This window comes from Lolium rigidum, chromosome 5, assembly GCF_022539505.1.
Source record: "Lolium rigidum isolate FL_2022 chromosome 5, APGP_CSIRO_Lrig_0.1, whole genome shotgun sequence".
Taxonomy (NCBI): Eukaryota; Viridiplantae; Streptophyta; class Magnoliopsida; order Poales; family Poaceae; genus Lolium; species Lolium rigidum.
In genome coordinates this window covers 80634462-80652738 of record NC_061512.1, presented here as the reverse complement: position 1 = coordinate 80652738, position 18277 = coordinate 80634462, and positions in this window count along the sequence as shown.

The following is an 18277-nucleotide window of genomic DNA, read 5'->3' as shown; positions in this document are numbered from 1 at the left end:
TCTGCTTACTCAAAGAAGAACAATGAGTATGAGAGATATGAAGTTAAATATGAGAAATTGCCTCATTAGTGCTTCTCATGTGGCATAATTGGGCACTCATCACTAGAGTGCCCAACACCTGGTGTGAGGGATGCCGATGAAGAATTACCATATAATGCAGATAGGCTATGTGTGAAAGAGGATAGAAAAAAAGCTTCTCGATGTCAAAATCTGGGCAGAACTACCAAACAAGTGGAAAAAGCTCTCACTCTGAAGATAAGCAAAGTGAATCACTGTATCATCACAGAGAAAAAGTAGGGGAAGGAGGGATCTATAGGAAGGAAACTCAGGACGTTACTTCAACCCCAAATCTGAAGGAGCGAACTTCTAAATAGATAATCAGCATGGAGGTCAACAATGTGACAAAGGAACTCTTTCCAGTGCAGAATAATGCTGCACGGACGACGGGGCAGAGAGAAAGCAAGTCAAAGTATGCAGGCCAAAGGGACAAGTTCAGAATAGAGATCGAGGTTAAAGTGATGCATAACACACATAGTCTGGACTTGATGCCTGCTGAACACACACTGGCTCTAACTCAATGCGAAGAAGAACAAAGCGACTCATACAAGAAAATGAAGGCGGAAACCTCTACACTCTTCTCAAGATCGGCGGATCAGGTGGAGGCTATAGCAGGGCAACCCCGCCTCACGCAATGAGGTTCCTTGTTTGGAACTACCGCGGCCTAGGGACGGACGCAACAGTTGGCGAGCTAAAATGGCACGTGAGCAGATTCCGTCCCTCCCTCCTCTTCTTATCTAAAACGAAGATGAGGGATACAAGAGCTCGAAACTTAATGTGGTCTTTGGGATATAGTGGCTTGTTCGCGGTGAGAAACGAAGGTCTAAGTGGGGGACTGGCGCTCTATTGGTCATCCTCTATTTCAGTCTCTGTGAAAGCCTTTTCCACACAATTAATTGACATATTTGTCAAATCAGATGATGATGTAGAATGGCGTAATACTATGGTATATGGAGCGCCGAGAAGGGAGCTAAGGCACATATTTTAGGATCGACTTCGTTTCTTGAAGTCGTAGTGGAATGGACCATGGATATGCGCTAGAGACTTTAATGAAGTTCTAAGTGGAGATGAACACATGGGAGTGAGGGATAGAGATGACAATCAAATGAGCCTATTCCGCGAATGCCTTAATGACTGTGGGCTCATAGATATGGGTTATACTGGACCTAAATACACTTGGTCAAATAGACAAGAGGATGGGCACAATGTCAGAGTGAGGCTAGACCGAGCAGTTGCAAATGGAAATTTTATGCAAATCTATGATGACTGTGTTATCACCAGAATTTGACCGAGTCAGAGGTGGGCCGCGATCAAGATGGGCTTGAAGATTATATACGGAAGAAATACGTGAATCGGCCTTATATGCAAAGTTGGGCTAGTTTGCCCTTGTATCTGTAACATAGTAGATTACGTGTCGGTTAGTTAGAGTTTGCTTCGTGCACGGTCGGGATTATTCCCACGTTAGAAAGTCCCCTGGACTATAAATATGTATCTAGGGTTTATGAAATAAACAACAACCAACGTTCAACACAAATCAATCTCGGCGCATCGCCAACTCCTTCGTCTCGAGGGTTTCTTCCGGTAAGCACCATGTTGCCTAGATCGCATCTTGCGATCTAGGCAGCACAAGCTTATTACGTTGTTCATGCGTTGCTCGTACTGAAACCTTTTTGATGGCGAGCAACGTAGTTATCTTAGATGTGTTAGGGTTAGCATTGTTCTTCGTATCATATGCTGCCGTAGTGCAACCCTTATACATCTAGCCGCCCTTACACCTATCTTAGGTGTAGGGGCGGCACCCGCTTGATCATTGTTTAGTAGATCCGATCCGTTACGGTTGCTCCTTGTTCTTCAAGGATTAGTTTAATATCCGCGATAGTTAGGCCTTACAAAGGGTTGGAGGATCCAGCGGCGTGTAGGGTGTAGTTTGCTAGCCCTAGACGAGTTCGGGGATCAACCTCGTGTTGGTTTTTAGGCCCTGTCTAGGATCGGCTTACGATCACCGTACGCGAGCGCGAGGCCCAATCGTGAGTAGGATGATCCGATTATGCGGTGAAAACCCTAAATCATCGTAGATCGCTTTAGCTTTATCTTGATCAAGCAGGACCACCATATATTCGTACACCCCATACGAATCATGGGTGGATCGGCTCTTTGAGCTGATTCACAGGACAACCTGAGAGCCGATCGAGGCTCGTATTTAACGTTTACGTGTATGCCATGCAGGAAACTAAGCGAGGCATCATCCAACACCTTCCTGACCAGGTATAGGTCGGGTGGCACGCCCTTGCGACGGCATCGGACGTGTGACCGGAAGGCTTTGCGGGCCGTCGCTCGGAGGGACCAGGGCCAGCCGCAGTCCTGGGAGATTCCCGGCTCTACGGTGTTGCCAGTCGCTGCTCGCCGGTGGGTTTCTGACCGCAACACATTCTGGCACGCCGGTGGGACAATCTTCGACATCCACCGCATCGCCATCTACATCCGAGATGGCGGAAAGCACTCCGGTCAAGTACGAGGATCTGACTGACGAGCTCAAGAAGAAGCATGACGAGATCAAGGCAGTCCTCGAAGCCGACCTCATCGGCTCTTTCCACGGAACCCGCTCCCATGGCATCGGGTGGAAGGGGTTCTCACCTGAAGGCGCGCTCGATGGAGTGGACCTGTCCGCCCCGTCGGAAGAACGCACCAGGTCGGCTGCGTCAGGAGATCAACTTCATGGTGGCTCATTCGCTGCACCGCCACTCGAGAGCCCGGTGAACACTTTGGAGCGTGTCGCTCGCGCGTGATCCAGGAAATCATGAGCCATCGGTATTCTCCGTCGGGACCAGCTCCGGGGACTTACAAAGGGGAGATGCCACTCCGAGTCCCGTCCACCGCTGCCGTTCGCGTTGGCAGCACCGAAGTGCCGAACTCATCGAGCATACGTTGTCTACAAGATTGGTGGTGACCCTAGTGACTACCAATTCCTACCCGAGGCGCCCAAGGAGATCCCGCACGGATACACGTGCGCATACGTGCAGACTGCGATGAATCGGGCACTCTCGAACCGAGCCGCAACAAGCATGGGTCTCCGGAACGACGGGAGGAACGTCGGGAGCGGATCTTGAGAAGCAAACGTGGTTAGCTAAGTACGCCACTCCGACAAACCTCCGGAGCTCAGCTCCTGCAGTTGGCTCGAAGCTGGAAAAGCAAGCATGGCTGGCTAAGTATGCCACCCCGGCGAATCTTCAGGGTTCGACACCTTCAGCCATCACCGCGGATCAGATTTGTACAATTCTGAAAGATCGGTTCGGCATGATGCCGAAAAGGAAGACATTCGGCTATACCAAGCCGTACCCCAACGAGTACGAATCGATCCCGCTACCACCCAAATATCGGCTCCCGACTTCACAAAGTTTAGTGGATCGGATGGTTCCAGCTCCATCGAGCATGTGAGCCGATATTTGGCACAGCTGGGCACGATCTCAGCATCGGACGAGCTGCGTGTGAGGTTCTTCGCACGGTCCCTCACGGGATCGGCTTTCGGGTGGTACACATCGCTGCCACCGAACTCGATCCGGACTTGGAAGCGGTTGGAAGAGCAATTCCACATACGGTATCACTCGGAGGCTTCCGAGGCTGGTATTGCCGATCTAGCACAAGTACGACGAAGCGCGGGGAAACGGTGTCAGAATACATCCAGCGCTTCAGGACCATTAGGAACCGATGCTATTCGGTTCACGTAAGTGAGAAAGAAGCAGTCGAGTTGGCGGTGGTGGGTCTCTCATCATCGATCAAGGACGTGACCTCCCAAGCAGACTACCCTTCATTGGCGCACATGGTGCATAAACTGTCAGCATATGAACAGCGCCACCCAGATGTTTACCAGGACAAATTCAAGCGTGCGGTGGTCCTGGTTGAGGCGGACGAGGATGAAGGTGCTGCGGGAGATCGAGAGGTAGCGAGTGGCTGAATGGACTCGGGCGGCGAGCCCCGTGTCCTGCAAGTGGGTTAGGCCACAAGGCCCTCCAAAAGGGTTCGACTTCGACGTGACCAAAGCCGAGCAGATTTTCGACCTCTTACTCACGGAGAAGCGGCTAAAGGTACCCGAAGGCCACAAGATCCCCACGGTGCGGGAGCTGAACGGAAAGCCATACCGCAAGTGGCATAACACGTTCACCCACACCACTAACGACCGCAGGGTGTGGCGTCGGCAGATCCAAATGGCGATAGAAAAAGGGCGGCTAATTTTCAACCGATACGCCATGAAGGTCGACACACACCCCTTCCCCGCCGTTAACATGGTGGAGTATACTTACCATGGAGGGTGCCAGCCAGATTTCTCGTGCAATATCAACATGGTGGGACCTGGGCACCACTGCGGTAAGGACGGAGATGAGGGCAGCTGCTCTCATAGCAAAGACACAGAGGAAGCCGCTCCACGCGATCGGCTCCGCCACGACGGCAAGCGCTACATCACAGAGGGAGAAGTGAAGAACGGACGACAGGAGACGTCGTCGGCATGATCACGACGAGGAGCGATATGAGCGCCACGCCAAGGAAAAGTCGAGGGAGCAAGACGACGTGGATAGGCACTGGGACTGCCCCTTCTTCAGACACTGCTGGGATTCGGGAATGAGCCGATTGCCTACAATCGGCAATTGCCCAGAATGTAAACAAAGGAAGAAGGATGCAGCTAACGTGTCCGTGTTCAAACGTCTAGGGCCTCTCCCGCCTCGGAACAAGCATGCCGAGTCCGCTCGGGTGGAAGATCTCGAGGAACTAGAGGACGATGATGAAGAAGACAAGTATCATCGGCCAAGGTGGTGCCCCGATGGGCTCGGCCCGTTCCCGAAGCGAAGGGTTCAGCGTCCGCGTGGGTTGGAGGAAGCCGAAAGGTTATACCGCACACGTTGAGGAAGGCACGGCCTGATCCGGCCGCCAAAATTCAGCGAACCCCGGACGAAGAAGGTCGGCCACAAAGGAAAGAGTGGCGCCCGGACAAAAGAAAGCCGATGATGAGACATCGGGCGACACAAACATGGTCTTCATCCTTCCAACGGAGTTTAGCGCTCCAGGATTAGACGAAGCACCCGTGGCGCAAGCGGATCTGCGGCCCACGGCCGGTCATCTTTGAGAAGCCACGAGAAAGAAGTTACGAGCATCCGAAGGCCCCGTACTTGCGAGGATACATCAATGGGCAGCCTGTCAACAAGATGTTGGTGGACACCGGAGCGGCGATTAACATTATGCCATACTCCATGCTACGTCGGTTGGGACGCTCCGGTTCGGATCCGATCAAGACCAATGTAACACCGAGCGATTTCAACGGCCAAGCATCCGACGCACAAGGTGTTACGAATGTGGATCCGACCGTAGGAAGGAAAATTGTCCCTACTACGTTCTTTATTGTCGACGAGCAAAAGCTCCTATGCTGTCCTACTAGGGAGAGATTGGATCCACGCCAATCGTTGCATTCCATCCACGATGCACCAATGCCTAATACGAGTGGGATGGAGATGAAGTAGAAGTCGTCCACGCAGATGATTCAGCCGAGATTTCGACGGCCGGCATGAACGTTTGGGAGACATCAGGCCAAGAGCCACTCTCGGGCATCAATTTGGACGACCGCGAGCGCATCGACGTGACAAAGAACGGGGTTAGGCTGGTTTTATCCACCGGCCCGACCGTGTAACAAGAGCAACATCGATGGACAAACGTGGCGATGCCGATCCAGGAGATCGGCCCCAAGGATTTGTGGAGGAACATTGCAAAAGCCTTCATCGAGCAAGCAACATGGAGGCCGATTCCAGCAATCGGCCAAAATTATCCTCACCATCCATTCTCGCCCGGGTTCAACGCCAATCTAATGGGCAATAGGGTTACGTCGGCTAATGAGCTAGAAGAAGTCCACACTGGTCCTAATCAAGCCGACGTTCGCATAGAGTGCCTTGGTTAATCACAGAGCCAATTTCAGCAGTTACCTGGCAGAATCGGCTCGGGAGGCACCTAATCGGATGAACATGTGCGATACATGTGCAGTGAAACATCGGGGGCCGATAGAAAAATCGGCCTGTAAAAAAAAAATTCTCACGCAGTTTCTCGCAAGGTACAGCCGATGCACGGGCATCGACTTTAGAGCTGAGGGACAAAGCCGATGCATGGCCATGGACTCTAGCACAATGACACCGGATCTACCAGTTACGTATCGAGGAAATCGATTTCGAGCCGTTGAGCGAGCTTACGCAATATCGGCTTTCAACGGAAGGAGAGTAATCGGCTCCGGCTGGCTCGCATGGTAGTTTTCTCGGACATGATCGAACCCGAGTCCATTTGTCCGAATTGCGTGTCCTCGTCTCTGTTTCGCCTTGATTGAGACTCGGGGGCAGCTGGCCTGGTGGATGCTCTGACTTTGAAAGCCGATTGGGTGGCCGTCGGCTAGTCCTGCATCGTGATTTTCGTCAAAGGTGGTGATCCAGCAGAACTCGTACTCATTGGTCGAGAAGATGGAAGAAAGATCATGAGGGCTTGATGCGCTTACGTCGGCTTATTGAGATTTGACCAAGTTCGCGATCACCCCGTGGTCTAAGGGATGAAGGGCGGATTATGAGAAATCGACGCGTTGCCATCGGCTCATCGAGAATCGGCTTAAAAGAAATCGGAAAATCAAATTGGGGAAACTTCTTCATTAATGAACAGGATTTCTTACAAAGAAAGAGCTGATTGCTCAAAGAAGGAAGAACAAAAGAAGGGTCTGTTGACCAATCTACTAATACTAGGCCTACACTAGTAGATCCTAGTCTAGGGGCCATCGCTGCCCTCGTCGTCATCCTCGGAACTCTCATCGGCACTGCTGCCGATGGGCTCCTCGTCGCTGCTCCCGTAGCCCTCTACGGGAGCTTCATCCTCCTCTTCATCGTCGCTGATGTCATCGTCCCACCACATGCGGAGGCGTTTCGCCGGCGGGTAGCCCTCGAGGGAGTCGTCGTCGTCGTTGTCGTCTTCCTCTTCCTCTTCTTCAGAGGAGGGGCAGCCGTCCCAGGGGAACTGGTCATCCTCGCTTTCCGATTCCAGTTCCCCGTCGGCGAGGAACTGGAGATCTTCATCCCCGCTGGTCAAGGACTGGTCGTCCTCAGACCAAATGGAGGAGGCGTGGTCTTCCTGGTCCCATTCTTCTGGTGCGCGGATGTCCTCCGGCGTCTCGCGGGAGGAGGAAGACCCATAGGAAAAGACTGGAAGAGGAAGAGGAAGCAGAAGACATGGTGGCGCAGGAGGGTTTTTTGGGTGCTAATGCGAAGGGGATGAAGAAGCGAACTGTTTAGAATGGTTAAATAAAAGGGGATATGAGGGAGATTCAATGCCACAACAGTTCCCGAGGAAGTGGTGCCCAACAGAAAAATTTCGCAGGCCACGTGGAGAAGTGGAAGGGGCAAGGCATCATGATGAAGGATTCTCGCGGCGGTTTACGCTCTCGCCACGACATGACCCGACGGAGGAAAGGCATAATGATTTTGGAAATATCATTTCCAAAACCAGGGGGCATGTGTTATCACCGAGAATTTGACCGAGTCAGAGGTGGGCCGCGATCAAGATGGGCTTGAAGATTATATACAGAAGAAATACGTGAATCGGCCTTATATGCAAAGTTGGGCTAGTTTGCCCTTGTATCTGTAACATAGTAGATTACGTGTCGGTTAGTTAGAGTTTGCTTCGTGCACGGTCGGGATTATTCCCACGTTAGAAAGTCCCCTGGACTATAAATATGTATCTAGGGTTTATGAAATAAACAACAACCAACGTTCAACACAAATCAATCTCGGCGCATCGCCAACTCCTTCGTCTCGAGGGTTTCTTCCGGTAAGTGATACGTCCAAAACGTATCTACTTTCCCGAACACTTTTGCTATTGTTTTGCCTCTAATTTGTGTATTTTGGATGCAACTAACACGGACTAACGCTGTTTTCAGCAGAACTGTTCTGGTGTCTCGTTTTTGTGCAGAAAATCCAACTTTCGGGAAAAACCTCGGGATTTTGACGAAAGGGCCTATTTTCCCGGAATAATGACGGAGCCGAGAAGGACAATTGAAGTGGAGGCCCGAGGGCCCCACACCACATGGCGGCGCGGCCCGGGGGCCCGCGCGGCCATGTGGTGTGGCCTCCTCGGCCGGCCTCCGACGCCCCCTTCGGACTACTTATTCGCCTCGACCTAAAAACGCACGGAGAGAAGTCGAAGTCGCCGAAACCCTCCGAACGCCGCCACATCGCGAAACTCCGTCGCGGGAGCCGAAGTCTCGGTTCGGCACTCCGCCGGGACGGGAATTGGAGGAGATCATCACCGCCATCACCGCCAACGCCTCTCCATCAACCAGCAATGTTTCCCCCATCCATGTGTGAGTAATTCCCCGCTGTAGGCCGAAGGGGATGGTAGGGATTGGATGAGATTGGTCATGTAATAGCATAAGATTGTTAGGGCATAGTGCCTAGTGTCAGTAGATGGTACTTTTATGATATTGTTGCAACTTGTTATGCTTAATGCTTGTCACTAGGGCCCGAGTGCCATGATCTCGGATCTGAACATGTTATTGATTCATGAAGATATTCGTTGTTTATGATCTTACCTGCAAGTTGTATACACATGTCGTTGTCCGGAACCAATGGCCCCGAAGTGACGAAATCGGGACAACCGAAGGGGATGGTAGTGATGTGAGGATCACATGTGTTCACGGAGTGTTAATGCTTTGCTCCGGTACTCTATTAAAAGGAGTACCTTAATATCCAATAGTTTCCCTTGAGGCCCGTGCTGCCACCGGCTGGTAGGACAAAAGATGTTGTGCAAGTTTCTCATTGCGAGCACGTACGACTATAATTGGAACACATGCCTATTGATTGATTAGTACTTGGATACCGTTTTATTATTATCCGCAAATGCCCTGCTATGATTGTTACATGAGTTTCTCTCATCCATGCAACGCCCGTCATCCGTCCCCGTGCCTACGATATTTTAATCCTGCTGTTTACTAAAATCACTACCGATGTCTTTGTTACTCCGCTATCGTTATTTCACTAGTGCTACTGCTATAAAGCTGTTACTACTCGATAAACTCTTGCGAGCAAGTCCGTTTCCAGTGCGAGCTGAATTGACAACTCCGTTGTTAAGGCTTTCAAGTATTCTTTGTCTCCCCTTGTGTCGAATCAATAAATTGGGTAATACTTCCCTCGAAGACCGTTGCGATCCCCTATACTTGTGGGTCATCAAGACTATTTTCCGGCGCCGTTGCCGGGGAGCATAGCTTTATTTGGAAGTTCACTTGGATTAATATTGTTCGCTGCAAATTCTCCATCATGGGTAAACCTCGCGATACTAAGGTCGCCATATTACCATCCACTACAAGAAAAGGTACAACTCTGAGTACCTCTGCTGCTCTTGATTCACCATCTCGTGATTGATAAACTTGTTTCACCGCCACATGCTTCAAATGTCTGGTACTTCTGCTGAATCTGAAAACTCTCATAATATTGATAATATTTCTGCTGTGCTTGATGATAGTGGTTCATTGGGAACTTTTCTAGATGCTAAAATTGCTAGGTCTAGACAAATTGAAAATGCTTCGAAACTCCCGATGTTACTACACCTGTTAATTCACCCGAACTTGAATACTCTAGTGATGATCATGATGAAGATTATGTGGAACTTGATGATGATTTTATTGAAAAATGCCATGCTACCACTGATGCAAGAAAAATTAAAAAGTTGCTTGCGGAACATACTCGTTAGATATAAAGCTGTCTCCCGATCCTAAATTTGCCACATCTCCTATAAACATTAGGGATAAAGATTATGATTTTTCTCTTGATCTATCTCATATAGCTATTGTTGAGAAAACACCTTTTTGTGGTACTGAAAAAGAAAGTGCTTGTTGAACACATGGTCGAGTTATCTACTTTGAGTAGCTTGTTTTCTGATGATGTTAAGAAGCGTACTTACTTTGTTGCTAAAATCTTTCCATTCTCATTAAAGGATGACGCTAAAACTTGGTATAATAGTTTGCCACCTAGTTCTATTAAAAGTCCAAAAGAATTGCTTGCTGTTTTCTTCCGGAAATACTTTCCCTGCTAGTGCTCAACATGCTGCTTTGCGGAGAGTTTATAATTTTGATCGAGGAGATGAAGAGAAATTGCCCGAGGCTTGGGCAAGATTTTGCTCTCTTATTAGAGCTCTGCTGACCATGATTTAGAAAAGCATGATTTACTTGATATATTTTATAGTGGACTAACCATTGAGTCTAGGGCATACCTGGATAGTTGTGCTGGTTGTGTTTTCGGGAAAAGAACTCCGGACGACGTCTGAAGAATTATTGGCTAAAATAGGCCGGAATTATGATGATTGGAATACGCTCGAACCAACTCCAACGCCAATAGTGAAGAAGAGGGGTTTAATTAAATTGAATGATGAAGATATGAGGGAAGCCAAGAAGTCTCTCAAGGAGAAAGGTATTAAATCTGAAGATGTGAAGAATCTACCTCCTATAGAAGATATATGTGAGATAATTCCCCTTCATCCATGATTGAGGTAAACTCCCTTCAACGCTTTACTAGGGAAGATATTCCGTATTCAAAACCTCCTGCGCAATGCTTAGATGAGTTTGATAATTATATTGTTAAGCAAGAAAATTTTAATATGAGAGTAGAGAATCATCTAATGGAAAATTCTCAAGCTATTAGTCAATTGCATGATATTGTGGAGAGAACCTCCAATGATGTTAAGATGCTTGTTAAACATTTTCATATGATTCAAACTCAAATTGATCAACTCACTAAAGTGCAAAATGACTTGTTAGGAAATAATGCTAAAGAAAAACAAGCTTATGAAGTAACAACTAGAGGTGGTGTCTCTACCCAGGATCCTCTATATCCCGAAGGGCATCCCAAAAGAATTGAACAAGATTCTCAACGCATTGAACCTAGAGCTCATTCTAAGAAAAAGAAGAAGAAACATAAAAATGTTGTAGAATCCTCCGAACCTGCTAATGATCCTAATAGTATTTCTATTTCGATGCTGAAGCTGAAAGTGGTAATGAACATGATAAAGATAATGATAAGAATGATACTCCCGATAAAGAAGAGGTTGAAAAAGAACCTGAAAAGCATGCTAAAAATAAAAAGTATACTAAAGAAGATTTTATTGCTGAGAAACATGGTAATGAAAGAGAACCTTGGGTGCAAAAGCCAATGCCTTTTCCTGCTAAGAAATTAAAATCGAAGGAAGAGGAACACTATAATAAATTACGTGATTGGATGAAACCTTTATTCTTGCAAATTCCTTTGATCGATGCTATTAAATTGCCTCCTTATTCAAAGTATATGAAAGATATTGTTACTAACAAAAGGAAAATCCCCAATGAGGAAATTTCTACTATGCTTGCTAATTACTCTTTCAATGGCAAAGTTCCAAAGAAGTTGGGCGACCAGGTATACCTACTATTCCTTGTTCTATTAAGAATAATTATGTTAAAACTGCTCTATGTGACTTGGGAGCCGGTGTTAGTGTTATGCCTTTTTCTCTTTATAAGAGACTTTACTTAGATAAGTTGATACCCACTGATATATCTTTGCAAATGGCTGATAAATCTACTGCTATTCCTGTTGGTATATGTGAGGATGTTCCTGTTCAAGTTACTAATAACTGCTTGATATTAACCGATTTTGTTGTGTTGGAAATGCTCGAAGATGATAATATGTCCATTATTCTTGGGAGACCTTTTCTTAACACCGCAGGGGCTGTTATTGATTGCAATAAAGGAAAGGTTACTTTCAATGTTGATGATAAGGAACACACCGTCTATTTCCCCAAGAGGATTGAAAAAGCGTGCGGAGTTAATACTATCTCTCATGTGAGAACTATCAAAGTGGGAACCATCGATTGTCCTATATATGAGCCTAAAGAAGAATATCAAACTCTTGTGATTGGATCCATATCAATACAATTCAAGGTAACATGATTGATTTGAGGTTTATTTCTTCATATGCTATATAAAATTTATTTGGTGGCAAGACTTGATCAACCTTGTTAACGAATACCTTTTATATGCATAGAGGAGGTAAACAACATCTCTTTCTTTCTCCACTTGCTTTAGTTGCTATAGCATTTGTAATTTGCAAAGTTTCTTAGTTGATTTGAGATTTCAAAAAATTTCCTGGCCAGTAATAATAAACTTAATACCCAGAAAATGTGCATTTTTCAAAGTTTTCAAAAATTCGCGAAAATTACACCGTTGGTCCTATTTTTCGACGAGGCACCTGGGAGCACCAGAGGATGACCTGTGGGGCACCAGAGGGCGCCAAACCACAGGCCGGCGCGGCCAAGGAGGTGGCCGCGCCACCATGTGGTGTGGGCCCCTCCTTGCCCCACTTTGTCATCTCTTTCTCCCAGCACCTTCTCTCTCCCGAAAAAACTCGAACCAACTTCCTCTCACTCGCGTTTTTGCTCAAGAACTCCAGATTTCTCGATCTCTTTGCTCAGCTCAGATTTCCTGTTGAAATTTGGCACATTTGCTCCTTGGTATGTGACTCCTCCACCCATCCAAGTAGAATTTTGTTTGGTTGAGTATATCTTGAATATTTTGCTGCTGTAGGTAACATGTTTGGTGAGCTTGCATGCTTGTTCTAATTGGTAGAAATTAGTTTTGATGCATGATTAGTACTCTGGCAAGTTCCTATGGTAGTTTCCCTTAATTATATGTCACCAAATCAAGTTTTATATTGTTTGTTGAAAATTTCAGAAAATGAAGAAGTTCAGATTTGGAGAATTGTTCAAGAAGGGAACAACCAGCACCGGGAGGCCTTCTAGGACCGCCACCCAAATTAGGCGGTCGTACAACGAGGACATCATCGCGCCTAGCTTCGCGCTCGAAGAGGACAACGGGCCTCCTAATGCTTCGACTTTCCCATGCTATGATTTTCTAAGGAATGCAGGGATATTGGAGGATTTCTTAACCCTTGTCAACAGGGCAGGGTTAACTACCTATATGGGAGATGAAAGGGAGCAATACTATATGCTCACAAAAATTTTCGTCGAGAGCTTCCGGTTCAAGAACAAACAATATGAGCCAACGGTTGCATTCGGGATCTATGGTAATCCTGTTACTATGCAATTGAAGGATTTTTGTCTTGCGTTGGATATTGTCCCTGCAGGTACAGCAAGTAGGATTGATGACAACCCCCGGGACTTGTTGGAGCTCTATCGAGGGATCACCGATGATAATTGTCGCACCATTCAGCGGGGCAAGATAAGGAACATTCAACTCCCCGCCATTAAGTATTTTGCATATTACATTGCTACTAGCATTCTTGGTAGGGAGAACACTAGTAATATCTCTAGCTACCATCTTACTTTCCTGAATATTGCACTTACTGGTCAAACATCCTATCACCTTGGTGCTCTTATTGCTCGCCGGCTGACTACCAGGGGACCTATTTTTGGAGGAACTATTGCACTGCGTGTTTTAACATATCTAAATCTTCCTATTGATCCTAATGATGTGCCATTGGCCCCTAGGAGACTTGATATTGCTGCTATGAAGAGTCATCATTTTGTGACTACTGATTCTACTTTAGATAATATGGTCTATAGAAAGTTGTTTTCTGACGGGGATGAGAAAGAAATTCCTCTTCCCCAACCAGGTTTGTTCAGTATTGACAGGCAATCATGGTCGTGCACTAAGGAGGAGGTGGATGAACATATGAAGATACAAGATTTCCACCAGCAGCATGACTCCGAGGATGTCGAGCCTTCCTATGATTACACCGTCACGTATCCGGGTGCTTCTTCTAGCACATATCCGGAATATGATCCATCTTCGTCGTACTACGGAGACACTACCTCATGGGATCGATGGAATTGAACTCCACTTAGGCCAAAAGCCTAAGCTTGGGAGGAGGTATACCGGCATCACTCATTCTTTGCATATTATGATTGCTGGATACTTGTATATACTTGTTTAGTCTCTTTGAGTGGTTTTCTAATGAGAGGAAGATGATATTTGGGGAAGTGCTGCCTGAAAACAGATTCTGGGCTGTTACCGTAAAAATTCGTGCGCCCAGCCAGAACAGTATTTTGAGTTGAAAATTTTTGTGCATGTTCCCCAGGTTGTTATCTAACTTTCATTAGTTGAACACTTTTTGAACTGAGCAACGTAAGATTTTTGTAAAAATCGATTTCTGTACTGCTGTCAGGTTTTGGTAGATTTCTGCCATCTCGTTTTTTCTGTGTTTCTTTTAGTTTGCTATTTCTTGCTTTCACTTTGTTTCTTTCCCAAAACACAAAAAGACCAAAAATATTTCTGTTGTTTCTCTTTATCATTTGCTTATCTTGGTTTCTTGCATTTGTTTCACTTTATTTGCTATTGCTAGTTTGCCATAAGAAAACCCAAAAAGATTTTGCTTTGTTTGCTTGTTTCCTTTTGTTCTTATTCTCAAATTCGAAAACACCAAAAATATTTGCTGTTCTTCTTTGGTTTGTAAAGTTCATCATGAGTTCAATGGTCTTCGGTGGCTGGAGCGTGGTTTTCATTTCATATTATCCAAGCTACACAAGTGAAAGGCAATAATGACGATCTACGACAATCCGATTGTGGTGAGAGGCTGGTATGAACTCTATTTGTTTTCATTTTTGTACATATACTCATCCATGTGAGCATGCTTAGTTGGTTCATGTGAGGTATATGTCATTTAATAAAGTCTAGTAGTTCATGATCTCTCATGATTAGCTCCAATCTATTAATATGAGTAGCATGTCATGGATGTTTGCTTGCATTGTTTTATTCATAAGTAAGTATGGCATTGTGGTATCCTCCTCTGAATAATTCATTTATATCGACTTGGCACATGCTCACGCATGCATATGACTGAACAAGAGTCAATTAAGCCTCAATGATTTACATTGCTTCAGAGTTCTTGTATCACTTTTATGCCTCAGTTAATTTATTTTGCCGCAAGCATGATTATGACAGTTACTGCTCTCTTGATTTGTCGCTCCCTAGTCTTTTGCTAGCCTTCACTTGTACTGAGCGGGAACGCTGCTCGTGCATCCAAACACATGAAAACCAAGTTATTCCAGAGTGTCCACCATAAATACCTATGCATGGCATTTCAAACCATTCCAAGTAAATTCTCATGCGCTACCTTTAAAACCTTCAAAATTGCTTCTCAATTTGTGTTTATGTTTCATAGCTCATGAGGAAGTATGTGGTGTTTAGCTTTCAACCTTGTCATTTACTTTTGACGGACTCTCATATGGAATAGTGGCACATCCGCTTATCCAATAATTTTGCAAAAAGAGCTGGCAATGGGATTCCCGATCCGAATTAATTAACTTAAATAGACACTCCTCCATGGTTTGTGATTGTTGGACGGCACCCGAAGGATTCGGTTAGCCATGGCTTGTGTAAGCAAAGGTTGGGGGAGTGTCATCATCATAATAAAACTAAACTAAAAAGGCACTCCTTCATGGTATGTGATTGTTGGCGGGCACCGAGGATTCGGTTAGCCATGGTTTGTGTAAGAAAGGTTGGAAGGAGTGCCACATAAAATGCAAATAATTCATGGGAGCCGCTCTTGAAAGTCCGGTTGGCGAGGTAGTTGGTGTACCCATTACCATTCGTTGACAACAACAAACACCTCTCAAAATAATTTTACTCCTGCTTTACAAATAAAAAGCTCTAGCGTATGTTAATCCCTGCTTCCCTCTGCGAAGGGTCAATCTTTTACTTTTATGTTGTGTCTCCATTGTTTCTTTGAGCACTTTCTTGAGAGCACAACTGTCATTCTTAGTATAATATGCTTGTCTCAAAATATGATTGATTGTGGTATAACTTTGATGCTTTTATCTTTGACAATCACTACTTCTAGTCTTTCTATGAACTCCAGAGGTGCCCGGGCATTTATGTTTTGCCGATCAAATACGAGCAAGCGAGATACCACTTTATCATACTCTCTTATGAACATTGCAATCCTGCTTATATACATGATTCATGATGCTTATTATTAATTGTTGGTACCTCTTCATGATTGACATAGCTGTTAGATGATCTTATTTGCATGTACCTTATTATGAACTCGCTTAAGTATTAGCCATATCATGAGAATATATACATCATATGAACAAATGTGTTCGTGAAAGTTCTTTTATCGCTCAGTTGTTAACTGAATTGCTTGAGGACAAGCAATAAGCTAAGCTTGGGGGAGTTGATACGTCCAAAACGTATCTACGTTCCCGAACACTTTTGCTATTGTTTTGCCTCTAATTTGTGTATTTTGGATGCAACTAACACGGACTAACGCTGTTTTCAGCAGAAGCTGTTCGGTGTCTCGTTTTTGTGCGAAATCCAACTTTCGGGAAAAACCTCGGGATTTTGACGAAAGGGCCTATTTTCCCGGAATAATGACGGAGCCGGAAGGACAATTGAAGTGGAGGCCCGAGGGCCCCACACCACATGGCGGCGCGGCCAAGGGGGGCCCGCGCGGCCATGTGGTGTGGCCCCTCGGCCGGCCTCCGATGCCCCCTTCGGACTACTTATTCGCCTCGACCTAAAAACGCACGGAGAGAAGTCGAAGTCGCCGGAAACCCTCCGGAACGCCGCCACATCGCGAAACTCCGTCGCGGGAGCCGAAGTCTCCGTTCCGGCACTCCGCCGGGACGGGGATTGGAGGAGATCATCACCGCCATCACCGCCAACGCCTCTCCATCAACCAGCAATGTTTCCCCCATCCATGTGTGAGTAATTCCCCCGCTGTAGGCCGAAGGGGATGGTAGGGATTGGATGAGATTGGTCATGTAATAGCATAAGATTGTTAGGGCATAGTGCCTAGTGTCCGTAGATGGTACTTTTATGATATTGTTGCAACTTGTTATGCTTAATGCTTGTCACTAGGGCCCGAGTGCCATGATCTCAGATCTGAACATGTTATTGATTCATGAAGATATTCGTTGTTTATGATCTTACCTGCAAGTTGTATACACATGTCGCCGTCCGGAACCAATGGCCCCGAAGTGACGAAATCGGGACAACCGGAGGGATGGTAGTGATGTGAGGATCACATGTGTTCACGGAGTGTTAATGCTTTGCTCCGGTACTCTATTAAAAGGAGTACCTTAATATCCAATGAGTTTCCCTTGAGGCCCGGCTGCCACCGGCTGGTAGGACAAAAGATGTTGTGCAAGTTTCTCATTGCGAGCACGTACGACTATAATTGGAACACATGCCTATTGATTGATTAGTACCTGGATACCGTTTTATTATTATCTGCAAATGCCCTGCTATGATTGTTACATGAGTTTCTCTCATCCATGCAACGCCCGTCATCCGTCCCCGTGCCTACGATATTTTAATCCTGCCGTTTACTAAAATCACTACTCTGCTGTCTTTGTTACTCGCTATCGTTATTTCACTACCGCTATCTGCTATAAAGCTGTTACTATCGATAAAGTCTTGCGAGCAAGTCCGTTTCAGGTGCGAGCTGAATTGACAACTCCGCTGTTAAGGCTTTCAAGTATTCTTTGTCTCCCCTTGTGTCGAATCAATAAATTGGGTAATACTTCCCTCGAAGACTGTTGCGATCCCCTATACTTGTGGGTCATCGCTAAGCACCATGTTGCCTAGATCGCATCTTGCGATCTAGGCAGCACAAGCTTATTACGTTGTTCATGCGTTGCTCGTATCGAAGCCTTTTTGATGGCGAGCAACGTAGTTATCTTAGATGTGTTAGGGTTAGCATTGTTCTTCGTATCATATGCTGCCGTAGTGCAACCCTTATACATCTAGCCGCCCTTACACCTATCTTAGGTGTAGGGGCGGCACCCCGCTTGATCATTGTTTAGTAGATCCGATCCGTTACGGTTGCTCCTTGTTCTTCAAAGATTAGTTTAATATCCGCGATAGTTAGGCCTTACAAAGGGTTGGAGGATCCAGCGGCGTGTAGGGTGTAGTTTGCTAGCCCTAGACAGGATGTTCCGGGGATCAACCTCGTGTTGGTTTTTAGGCCCTGTCTAGGATCGGCTTACGATCACCGTACGCGAGCGCGAGGCCCAATCGTGAGTAGGATGATCCGATTATGCGGTGAAAACCCTAAATCGTCGTAGATCGCTTTAGCTTTATCTTGATCAAGCAGGACCACCATATATTCGTACACCCCGTACGAATCATGGGTGGATCGGCTCTTTGAGCTGATTCACAGGACAACCTGAG